At 37.7% G+C, this 11,753-nt stretch overlaps 1 non-coding gene across 1 annotated transcript; it reads left to right on the forward strand.

The window, feature by feature from the left end:
* The first annotated feature begins 9,332 nt into the window (after positions 1-9,332).
* LOC111904529 (small nucleolar RNA R71) lies at positions 9,333-9,439 on the forward strand. Its single transcript, XR_002854571.1, has one exon. It is a non-coding gene; the product is annotated as a small nucleolar RNA R71 (small nucleolar RNA).
* Positions 9,440-11,753: the final 2,314 nt, after the last annotated feature.

Below are 11,753 nucleotides of genomic sequence, written 5' to 3' on the forward strand. Positions count from 1 at the left end.
TCAAAACTCTTAAGATCGTAACTTAAAAAAAAAAACTTTTGAGTTTCAAATTTTATGAAGAAATTTGTAACTCCTTAAAAACATTTAGATCAAACTTTTAAAACAAATAAAATAATCATATCATTCTATCTTTTAATAAATTGACCTAATTCAACTCTTGTAGTGAAATGACTCAAATTTTACAAATAATTAGTTTTTCATAAAATCAAGTAATTATCTTAAAATTTGAAAAACTTCATGTTTATTTTTATTTTATTTTTTCAACTTTGAAAATCAAACATTTGCACCAATATAACAGAAAACAACACATGACTCTGATACCACTGATAGGTTTTAGTATACAACAACATATTATGGTGCGCATACAACCGTAAATGCTTTGGATATATGTTTTCTCTAATTATACATTCAATATTTTCCCAAAGCATTAAGCCTACAACTATCATACAAAATGATATAAACAACATAGAATTGAGTTGTAGAGTTACCCTCTTGGTTGTGGCTTGTAGAACTTGTTGTGTTTCGCCTTTAAGAACTTAGTGCCCCAAGTGTTGCACCTCAAATGGAATCACACAACACCACCAACATTGGAGGACTTGAATGAGAATACTAGTACTCTAAAATCGGCTATAGCTATTCCAAGAACACTAGGGTGCCAATTTTAGGAGCAAATGGGTTTCTTATATAGTGTGGCAAAACTAGGGTTACACCATGTAAACCCTAATGTGCATGACCTTCCATATTCCTTAGGGTCCATGGAATTAAACCTCCATGGATCATCCATAGGTTTAGCCCAACCTAAGAAATCATGGATCATTGGTCTACACCATAAGAATGAATGATTTTACCAAATTAACCCCTTATATTTAATTAGTCTCTTTTGATCACAAAATTAATTCCAAATTAATTCTTGATCAATACTAATTAAATATAATATATTAATAAATCATGAATATCCTCTTCTCAAAAGTCCATTCTTGCAAATTGTTCCGGTGCCATGCAACCCAAATGGACCATGCTACTCTCGGGTCAAGTACATATCAATTATAGTTATTGGCTTAGACACCTAATCTAACAAATATAGCATGCAGTTAACATAGCCTCACCCAAGACACCTTCACTCAAACCTGAATAGGTTGACACGGAGTTAACCATTTCTTTTAACGTCCTATTTTTCCTTTTAGCCACACCATTTTTTTGTGGTGTATAAGGAGTTGTGGTTTGATGTATTATTCCAATTGATTAAAAATAAACCGGATCATAATACTCACCACCTCTATCAATACATAACCCTTTTATTGATTCATTTTTATGAAGTTCGACCTCTTGTTTATAAATCTGAAATTTATCAAGAGCTTTATCTTTTGAATGTAGCAAATAGACATAACAATATCTACATGCATCATCAATAAAAGTAACAACATATTTTTTATTACCAAGAGAAGGTGTTGCATTGAAATCACATAAATCTCTATGCATAAGTTCCAACACCTTGCTTTCCGTAACATCTTTGAAAGATTTTCTTATGATTTCAGTTACCATGCATGTTTTAAAATTTTCATTATTTATATCAAAATCAAGAATTAAACTCACTTTTGTCATATTTTTTAATCTCTTGTAATGAATGTGTCCTAGTCTAGCCTGTCGTAAATCAGATTTATCAAAGTTATTGCTAGAACTAAAAGAAGCCATACAAACATAATTATCATAACTAGGATAATTAATATTAATCTTAATCATTCCATTACATACATATCCGAAACCTATAAAATAACCATGTCATGACAAGATATATGATGTGTGTAAACTCAACTAGTTTTAAACCTACTTTTAATTATAAAATAACCACACAAAAGCAGTGGACCTATCAATTATGGTATAGCTAAATAAGTAGGGTATCGAACACAAGGAACGGTAAATTAAAACTAAAAACTAATTCTATCTAAATTAATTAATAAGTAGGGGTTTTCTCTAGTTTTACAAGACTAGAAACTTACTAACTATCACTTAATCTAAAAGCTAGAAAATCAAAGAATTAACTAGATTCAATAATGGGAAGGACTTATGTTTAGTTCAACTCAATTGATCCTATGGTTTATATTATGGTAATAGTGCAATGGATTAACTCTTTTGTTGGCAACCAACTCAAGTGATTAGCTTCCCGTTCACTACACTAACCCATAGTGAACAAACTAACTCAAACAGTGATCAGTTGTCTAATTTAATTAAATTCACTAGATTAATTATTCGGGTTAATTTAGACTTGCAATAGTTAACTAATTTGGTTCTTTAGTTAACTTCTTGTTGATGGTCATCACACAAGCTCACACATGAATTTACCTAATTTTCTTATTTATTCTAGTTTCATGTTCATTAATCCTAGACATATGATAAAGTGGTCACACAAACATATAAGGTTGATAATCAAAAAATGTTCATACTATTTAATTACCTTCATATTAACAGAAAATTAATTATCATTCACACACAAGGTTCTTTAGCAAGCTAAAACTAACAAAAATCACCAACATTGAATTAATCCTACCAATAATCAAACCATAGTCTCAATTTTGTATCCCCAAACAGAAGTTTAAGAGTTTTAGCTCATGATTAAGGTAATAAACAACAAATAAACGAATTCTAATTGTCTAGTCATAATGGAAAACAAAATATTAAGTAGAATGATGAGAATTTGCCTCAAATCTCCTTCGGAATTGGATTTTAGGTTGTATCTTCGTTCTCTAGGGTTCTTCTGGCTCTTCAATCGCAACTAATCTCTCCAGAAGGGTTCCAGAATTTCTAATGTTGATCTGAGAAGTTATATTTATAGATGCGAAACGACTCGTCGAGTCCATTGCCGACTCGCCGAGTCCATCTCTTAATCCCCGTATGCGATAAGTCTATGAGTCTTTATCTTCTCGAATATTCGATCGGACTCGCCGAGTAGACGACCCTACTCGCCGAGTAGGTGTTGTTTTTAGTGGTTTTCTTCTTTGTTCAATTCCCGAGCTCCCAACTGCTTCTCCTGCTTCCTTTTTCTTCCGAGCTTCACTTTTGGACTGAAAACAGAATTCAAACACTTTTAAGAATCTTTTTTCCATGATATGCAATAAATTAGATAATAAATGATAAAAGTCTATACTTATTATGAGGCTAAATATGCAAATATCAAAATACCCCACACTTTACATTTGCTTGCCCCCAAGCAAAACTAAATTTTAGCACATTAGAATCACATATGACAACTCCAATCTAACCCAACCATTATGCCAAGACCGCAACACATGCATTTGTGTCTAATAATTTTCCTAATAACTCACCATACTCCAAATACTCACAATCCTCATAAACATTCGCCCACTTATCCCGAACAATGCTCATTTTATGCATCCCTCCGAATCCATCCGCAGAAAATCTCCTATCCTCAAGGTATTTTTAGTTGAGCAACCCAAGCATACATAATCTAGAATTACAATTTATGATACCACTATGGAGCTCTTTTGAATTCTTCACTTCCTTGATAATTTGATCTTTGATTCTTGTGAATTCACGACCTTGTTGTTTGATTTTTGGTATCTTCAACTTTTTGAATTTCTTGGAATTTGGATCTTTTGATCTTCACTTTAGTTGCTCCAAAATTCTTCAAACTTTTCTTGCAATTCTCTCTCTATTTTTTTTACATATACCTCACATTTTTCACTCAAAATCCTACATGCTTAAGCAGGGGCGCTCAACTCCAACCTTTATTGGCTAACGATAATAATTTTCCTGGATACATTTCTGGTACACGATGCTAAACATATTGCATCCTTCAGGATAAGCAAGGTTGTGTTTTTGTCCCATGATTTCACTGGAATAAGGAAGCCACAAATGCATTAGAACGTCTATAGGCTCAACTAAACATTTGGGTCTTCATGCAATTATCAACATAACTCTAACATGGAATTCGAATTACTTTTTACCAAAATTTTGTAAATTAGTTCCTAAGTCACACTTTTGGTTTGCAGCAATTTTAAAAGTTAACCTAAATTACGACATTAGGATTCTATATTTACTAAGATGACATTAACCCCCTACCCCACACTTAATTTATGCAACGTCCCCATTGCATATTATGCATGATAAAGAACAATAAAATAAAGAGGGAATTGGAACAAACTCCCATGGGATAGTAATTTCGAGGTTGAACTTCTTCTTCATTCTTCAACTCCATCCTCAATTGACTTTAGACATGAAAATGGCTCATCCAGGTCTTGGGCATCAAATCACATGTGGGCAGCTCCAAATATGCAGGAAAAATAGTGTAAAGTCTTCAAGAATCGATAGGGATGAATAAATGGTCAAGTGGTATATTCAACAGCATTGAATCAGCAGTCTTCTTGGTATAAAAATGAGTGACTCGTCGAGTCAGGGTCAGACTCGTCAAGTATAGTCGCGGACAGCTTCGAAAGTGTGAAAGTATAAAGCGACTCGTCGAGTTTGTTTATTGCACTCGGCGAGTAGACCGCTGGGTGGAAAAATTTACATTCTGCATTTGTTCCAGGTTTTGATAAATCTTCAAAACTTCACAAAACCTCTAAAATTATTCACTCATGTCCCTCAGGACCGGACTCGACTCCTTAACTCTAAACTCCGCCCTTTCTTGAATCTTTTCCACTTTTTATATTTTTCTTTCTCTCTCAAACTCTAGACCCTTTATGCAAGCATTCCTAATCCAAAATCTGAAAATCATCAAGACAAATAAAACATCAAGCATAAAAATAAAAGTCTTAACTAAAAATTCAAACACACCAAACAAAACAAAAATAAATTAAAAATTGTTCCATTAAACATAAAAAAAAAAACTAATCATCTTCTTCCTCATCATGGCCATGAGCAGCTTCACTTCCACTAGCTCCACTCCGTCTTGCATTAATCACCTCATCTCAAGATGGAATGTATGGGAAATTACCCCCATCAATGTGCGGAATATGGAAATGGTCAAAAAGTTGTACGTGGGATTCATTGCTAAAGTTGATACCCCTCGCCATTTGATCTTGCAACCGCCTCATCTCAACATTATACCAATCCATTGGTACTTCATCATTGTCCACCGGAATCACCGGCGGTTCCTCCTCCATGTCTCGCTCTCGTCTCGACCTAACCCTCCTTCCCGACACCTCAGGACCAACCACCGGATCATCATGCGAGATAGCATAATGACCACCGCCATAATCCTCAATAATTCTAGCCCTCCAAAAAGAATGGGATTAAAGGGAGGGGCTAGAATCATCGTCATCAAGTTCCATGCACCACGGGTCATCAACCCATATGAGTTGGCTAGCCGGGTGACGAACATGCCACCATTAATTTTGGAGGTTTTGCGATCCTTGACCGCACCCTCCGACAAATAAGAAGCAAAACACCACAGAATGTTGCAAAAGGTGTCGGGTGTAATGATACTCCAAAGATGAAAGACATCAAGGTTGGACACCTTGTCGTCGTCCTTCCGTTGATTGATGGTGGTGGAGATAAGGCAGTGAATGAGACGGTGCGTAGGTGACCTAATACTTTCTTCTTGGGCCGATTTTGGAATATATACTTTGTTGGCGATTGTGTTCCAGCAACCCGTACTCATAACACCATTGAGAAACACCTTATGAGAGTGTTCCAAAAAGGCGCGAAAGATAGCAGTCGAGACCAATGGTCGATCGTAAATCCCCAACCGACATGCAAGATCAATAACGGAGCATTGATGGAACTCGCCCCCAAGGCAAAAACTGAAACTCGCGGGGTGGTAACAATCGTCTCCTCCTCGGAAAGACACCGTGGAGAAAAATTCCCAGCAAAGTTCTCGATACACCGGTTCTTGAATTCTAAAAACCCAGCTCCATCCATCACAAATCATTGTCTCCCCCTCGTACGTAAATTCCTTCAAAAGGTAGGGCGCCAACTCTTCTTCATACCGGACATTCTGCAACCAATCCCAATCAACCCTGTTGGGTACATAAATATCCTTCTTCCTGACCTCAGCTAGCTTCTTCTTCCATCTTGTCATTGTTGAAGCACATTCAATTCGAGGAACATTCACCCAAGGAAAATCTCCTTGGTGTCCACCTGAGCTTTTTCCTCTGTGAAACATTGTCCCTGTAAAACAAAGAACAACCAACCTAGAAAACATAGAAAATCATCAAAACATATTACATTTGGGTCCCCGACTAGACTCGTCGAGTCCATGAACAACTTGGCAAGTCGTATGAACTGCGCGAGTCAGTCGACGAGTCAATCGAAATTCGACCATGAAAACTCAAAATTTCTTCAAGGGTTTTTTCCAAGGATGTTCCTAAGATATATTAGGGTAAGAATAACTACCCAAAACAACATAATTGATGCAAAATCACAACCCTAAAAATTCACTAAATTTCAAAATCGGGTATTGTATGAAATTAACACCTTAGAACATCTAAAAATCATGGCTTTAACATAATTATGAAAGAAATTAAGTACCTTTGGTAATAGAAATCGAAAATCTTGAAGAAAGAGTGAAGACTTTGATGAATGCTAGAGAGATAAAGCAAATGGGGGCGCACGGCGAGTAAAGGGGAAGAATATGATCTCATTAGGGTTAAAAACCCTAGTTTTACCAGATGTAAAAAATAATTATTAAAATTTTTTCTGTAAATAAAATCGACTCGTCGAGTCAGGGTCAGACTCAGCGAGTCTGGTCGCGATTTTTAAACTCATCTGGAATCTAAAGCGACTCGTCGAGTCAGGGTCAGACTCCGCGAGTCAATTGCAAACAATTCAGAAATTATATCATTTTGCCATTCATTTATAAAAGAAAATTCATTCTATCCCACACTTAGCCCATACACACTGTCAAGCAGTCATGTTTGATGATTTAGAAGACGAAAATAAAATCCTAAAAACGAAAATCAAACAAAACTAAAACGAAAAATATGAAAGAAAGCAAACTCTAATAACGGGTTGCCTCCTGCTAAACGCTTCTTTTTAAGGAGTCGTTAGTTGGACTCCTTCCCATCTACGTTTCTTTATTTTCCTTCATCGGGAATGCACGCCTAATCTTTTGTGGTTTGTACTTCGTCTTGTAAGTGTGTATCTTCTTCTTGTAAGCCTGTCTCAATTCTTCTCTCTTCTTTCTCATAGCATCATCTTCAGCTACATGGCTTTCCATTTTCCGCATATTTTTCTTCTTTACCCCATTCTTTTGCACCCTCTCTTGCACTCCTCCTTCCTTAAACTTCATTACTTCATATTTGGTGAAGACTCGGGCTCGAGGCTTGCTAATGAATGGGTGATCAGCATCATCTCTCCTAACCCTTACATTTTCCTCTTCTTCAAAGCTTTCCTCATCTTCAAGTGGAATATCTTCTTCTTCTTGCATTATTGTATCAAGGCATGCTACATGACCGTGTTGAAAATCACCATCCATTCCTCCTTCTGCTGCTTGTTCTTCTAAAGAATTAGGGAAAATATTCATGTCCAGAACATGCAGAGAGCTAGTAACAAGCAGATATAAATCATCCAAGTTGCTGGCATTTTCGAATGGACTCGTTGAGTCCGGGAAAGTGACTCGGCGAGTCGGATCGTATTCCTTACATCCCACTGTGTTTTCTGAATCGGCTCCTTTCAGCAGCTTCTCCATCTCCTCCATGTCTTTGTCAACATCATCATTACCTCCAGAAGATAGCAAAAACTTACTTGGATCATCTTCTTGCAAGAGTGCAAGTTATTTTTGTAGTATCTCATCATCCAAATCAATGAATGAGATCTCTTCTTTTCTTCCTTCTTCTTTCTTGATCTCTGGTAAAGCCTTAAACACCGCTGACTCGTCTCCTACCCTCAACGTTAGTGTGGACTCGCATACATCTATCAATGCACATGCGGTATTCAAAAATGGTCTCCCCAAAATAATTGGAATTTCAGGGTCTTCTTCCATATCAAGTACCACAAAGTCCACGGGAAAATTAAATTTGTCGACCTTAATGAGGAGATCTTCGCAAACCCCTCTTGGATGAATAGTCATCTTGTCCGCCAAAATGGATCTTCATATTAACAAGCCTTGGCTCCGGTAAATTCAGCTTCTTGAAGAAAGAGAATGGCATTAAGTTGATACTTGCACCCGAATTGGTCAACGCTTGAGTAGCAAGTACATTTCCAAATTGGCAAGGAATTATGATGCTCCCCGGATCGCCCTTCTTTTCTGGTAGCTCACTGAATACTATCTCCGCGACTTCAGCTAAATCTTTTCTAGCAGCAAAGAGACCCTTTAGCAAGTTAAAATACTTGGGCGTTTGAAGCATTATTTCTACAAATGGAATGTTGACTTGAAGGGATCGAACATGCTCCATGAAAGCTCTATACGCTCTAACCTTTTAACCAGGAATGGCTCTGATTGGAAATGGCAAAGGGGGATTGTAGGGCTTTGAGGGAATAACAGTTTTGTCATCAGCACATGGACTTGTCGACTCCATTAGAGGGACTCGGCGAGTCTGGTCGGGTTTAGCTGGAGCCGACTCTTCTGCCTTCTCTATATGCACCTTGGAGATCTTCTTTGTAGGTGTGAAAATTTCTTCATAGCTTAAAGTCACAGCGTTCACATTCTCCATTCTTGGATTATTCTCGGTGTTACTTGGAAGTTGACCCGGTCTTCTCTCGTTCACTTGATGTGCAAGTTGTCCTAGCTGCTTCTCAATATTGAGAATAGATGCCTGCTGATTCCTTAGCATATTTCTGGTCTCTTGTATTGCAGCATCATGATCATTGTGTCTTTTTTCGGATGCGGCTATAAATCTAGTGAACATCTCTTCTAAATCAGCTTTCTTTTCCATAACCGGTTCTTCCTTTTGATAAAATCCCCTCTCTTTCTGCTTGTATTTCTCCTCCTTCGCTTTCTTGTATTCTTCATACGGGAGCCATTCCTTCTTAGGTTTCCGCCAATTCTCATCGTATCGATCGCCGCTTGAGTAGAACACTTGAGCTTTCTTGTTTCCATTTTCATCCAAGTCACAATCCTTCGAGAGATGAGGCCCTCTACAGTTCTCGCATCCAACTCGAATAGCATGGATTGTTTGATCCATTTTTGTCATTTTTCTATCTAAACTATCGAGCTTAGCCATCAACGCCGCCATGCCATCATTGGCCGAGTTCACTACCCCCGACTTACTTCATTTCTTGGATTGTGGTATTCTCTAGAATGCGTAGAGAATTCTTCTATTAATTCCTTGATCACCGGGGGTGGCTTCTTCGTGAGCGGGCCTTGCGAGTCGAGCAATTGCCTTGTGGTGACATTGACTCCATCATAGAATATGGAGACCTCTTGTTGGCTATTGAGGTCATGGTGTGGGCAATTTCTGAGAAGACCTTTGTACCTTTCCCACGCCTCATAAAGGGATTCTCCGGGTTGTTGCTCGAAGTTGGCAATGGCTTTCTTCAACTTATCTATTTGGAAGGCGGGCAAAAGTGGTCTATGAACTCTTCTTTCATCTTAGCCCATGTGGTGACCGACCCGGGAAGAAGTGACTTGAGCCAATCCTTTGCAGCACCCTTGAATGTGACTGGAAGCATGCGAAGTAGCTGGGTCTCGCGTGGCACATTTGGTACATTGAAGTAGTCAGCCACATCATTTACTTCATCCAAGTACTTGTAGGTGTCTTCGTGGTCTTTTCCATAGAAGGAAATTTCCTTGAGTTGGGCGAGGATATGACCCTTTAGCTCGAAAGTGGCGGTAGCGGGAATTGCGGGCTGCACAAGTCCCGGGCCAGTGTCATCGCGCATCCTCTTCTTCCATTCCCTCATAGGGACTTCATCGATATTAGCCATGATAGCTAACTCGTCCTCAAAATCGGATTCGTGCTCGTACGTAGGTTCTTCTTCTTCCTCGGTCTCGTACTCGGTGTCTTCGTTAATTAGGTCTTCGATTGTCAAAGAGGCGCTGGATGCTCCTGATTTGCTGCTCCTCTTCTTGCTGAAAACGGACTTGAGGTTCTTTAGTGGCGAATTCTTTGAAGAAGCGGATTCTCCAACGGCTTTTCCTTTGCTCCTCCTTAATGCTGATTCCGGGTCTTCGAGAGGAGGGACCAAAGGTGTATCAGATCCTCGGGTAATGAAACAACTACAATCAAAACAAAAAATAAAACGTGTAAAAAGAACAATTATTAAATAAAAATTAAAACTGTGACAGCGATGGACTCGCCGAGTCGGCACAAGGTTCTTTAGCAAGCTAAAACTAACAAAAATCACCAACATTGAATTAATCCTACCAATAATCAAACCATAGTCTCAATTTTGTATCCTCAAACAGAAGTTTAAGAGTTTTAGCTCATGATTAAGGTAATAAACAGCAAATAAACGAATTCTAATTGTCTAGCCATAATGGAAAACAAAAGATTAAGTAGAATGATGAGAATTTTCCTCAAATCTCCTTCGTAATTGGATTCTAGGTTGTATATTCGTTCTCAAGGGTTCTTCTGGCTCTTCAATCGCAGCTAATCTCTCCAGAAGGGTTCCAGAATTTCTAATATCGATCTAAGAAGTTATATTTATAGATGCGAAACGACTCGTCGAGTCCATTGCCGACTCGCCGAGTCCATCTCTTAATCCCCGTATGCGATAAGTCTGTGAGTCTTGATCTTCTCGAATATTCGATCGGACTCGCCGAGTAGACGACCCTACTCACCGAGTAGGTGTTGTTTTGGTGGTTTTCTTCTTTGTTCAATTCCCGAGCTCCCAACTGCTTCTCCTGCTTCCTTTTGCTTCCGGGCTTCACTTTTTGACTGAAAACATAATTTAAACACTTTTAAGTATCTTTTGTCCATGATATGCAATAAATTAGCTAATAAATGATAAAAATCTATACTTATTATGAGGCTAAATATGCAAATATCAATATACTTGTCACCTTCTAATACTTGTTTGTAACCACAATTAATCAAGACAATATCAGACACAAGATTCTTTCGAAATTACGGTACATATAAAACATTGTTCAAGTACAAACACTTTCCAGAAGTAAAGTAATGCAAAACAGATGCAAAACCCTGATTGGTTCAGTAGCAACATTTCCCATTTTCACCATAAATCCATATTCAATTGGTTGACATCTGTTAAAGCAACGAAGATCTCTACATATATGACTTGTTGCTCCCGTATCAATCCACCATGCAACATTATCACCCTGGACATAAAATGCTTCAGAAATTAAAGAAATATAATTCTACATATATCTAAAATTCTGCATAAAATCAGAATTTTGACCTTGTTGGTTTTCTGGATCCATGGATCCACTCGATCCAGCACCATCTTTGTTAAATTTATCAAGAAGACAATCTTTCTTGAAGTGATTTGGTTTGTTACAATTCTAACAAACCACTTTTTCCTTCTTGTTGGAAGAGTTGTCATCCTTTCCTTTAAAATACCTTTTTTCCATTAGCCTTCTTGGAGTTCTTTGAACTTTCTCCTTGAACCATGTTCACAGAACAGGAACCAACTTGATTCTTGCCTTTAGGTTTGTTATCAAGTTCTTGAGTCCTTAATGACTCTTCAATTCATAAATGGCTTCCAAGTTGATTCGAAGTTAATTCCTCTTTGTTATGTTTCAGATGTGTTTAAAATCTTTCTAGGAAAGGGGCAGTTTGTCAATAATCACAGACACAAAAATGGCTTCATCCATTTTCAGATTGTGTTGAGCAAACTGTCCCAAGATCCTTAACATTTTATGGAATTATTCCATAATAGGTCGGTAATCAGACACT

Source organism: Lactuca sativa, chromosome 7 (assembly GCF_002870075.4).
Source record: "Lactuca sativa cultivar Salinas chromosome 7, Lsat_Salinas_v11, whole genome shotgun sequence".
Taxonomy (NCBI): domain Eukaryota; kingdom Viridiplantae; phylum Streptophyta; class Magnoliopsida; order Asterales; family Asteraceae; genus Lactuca; species Lactuca sativa.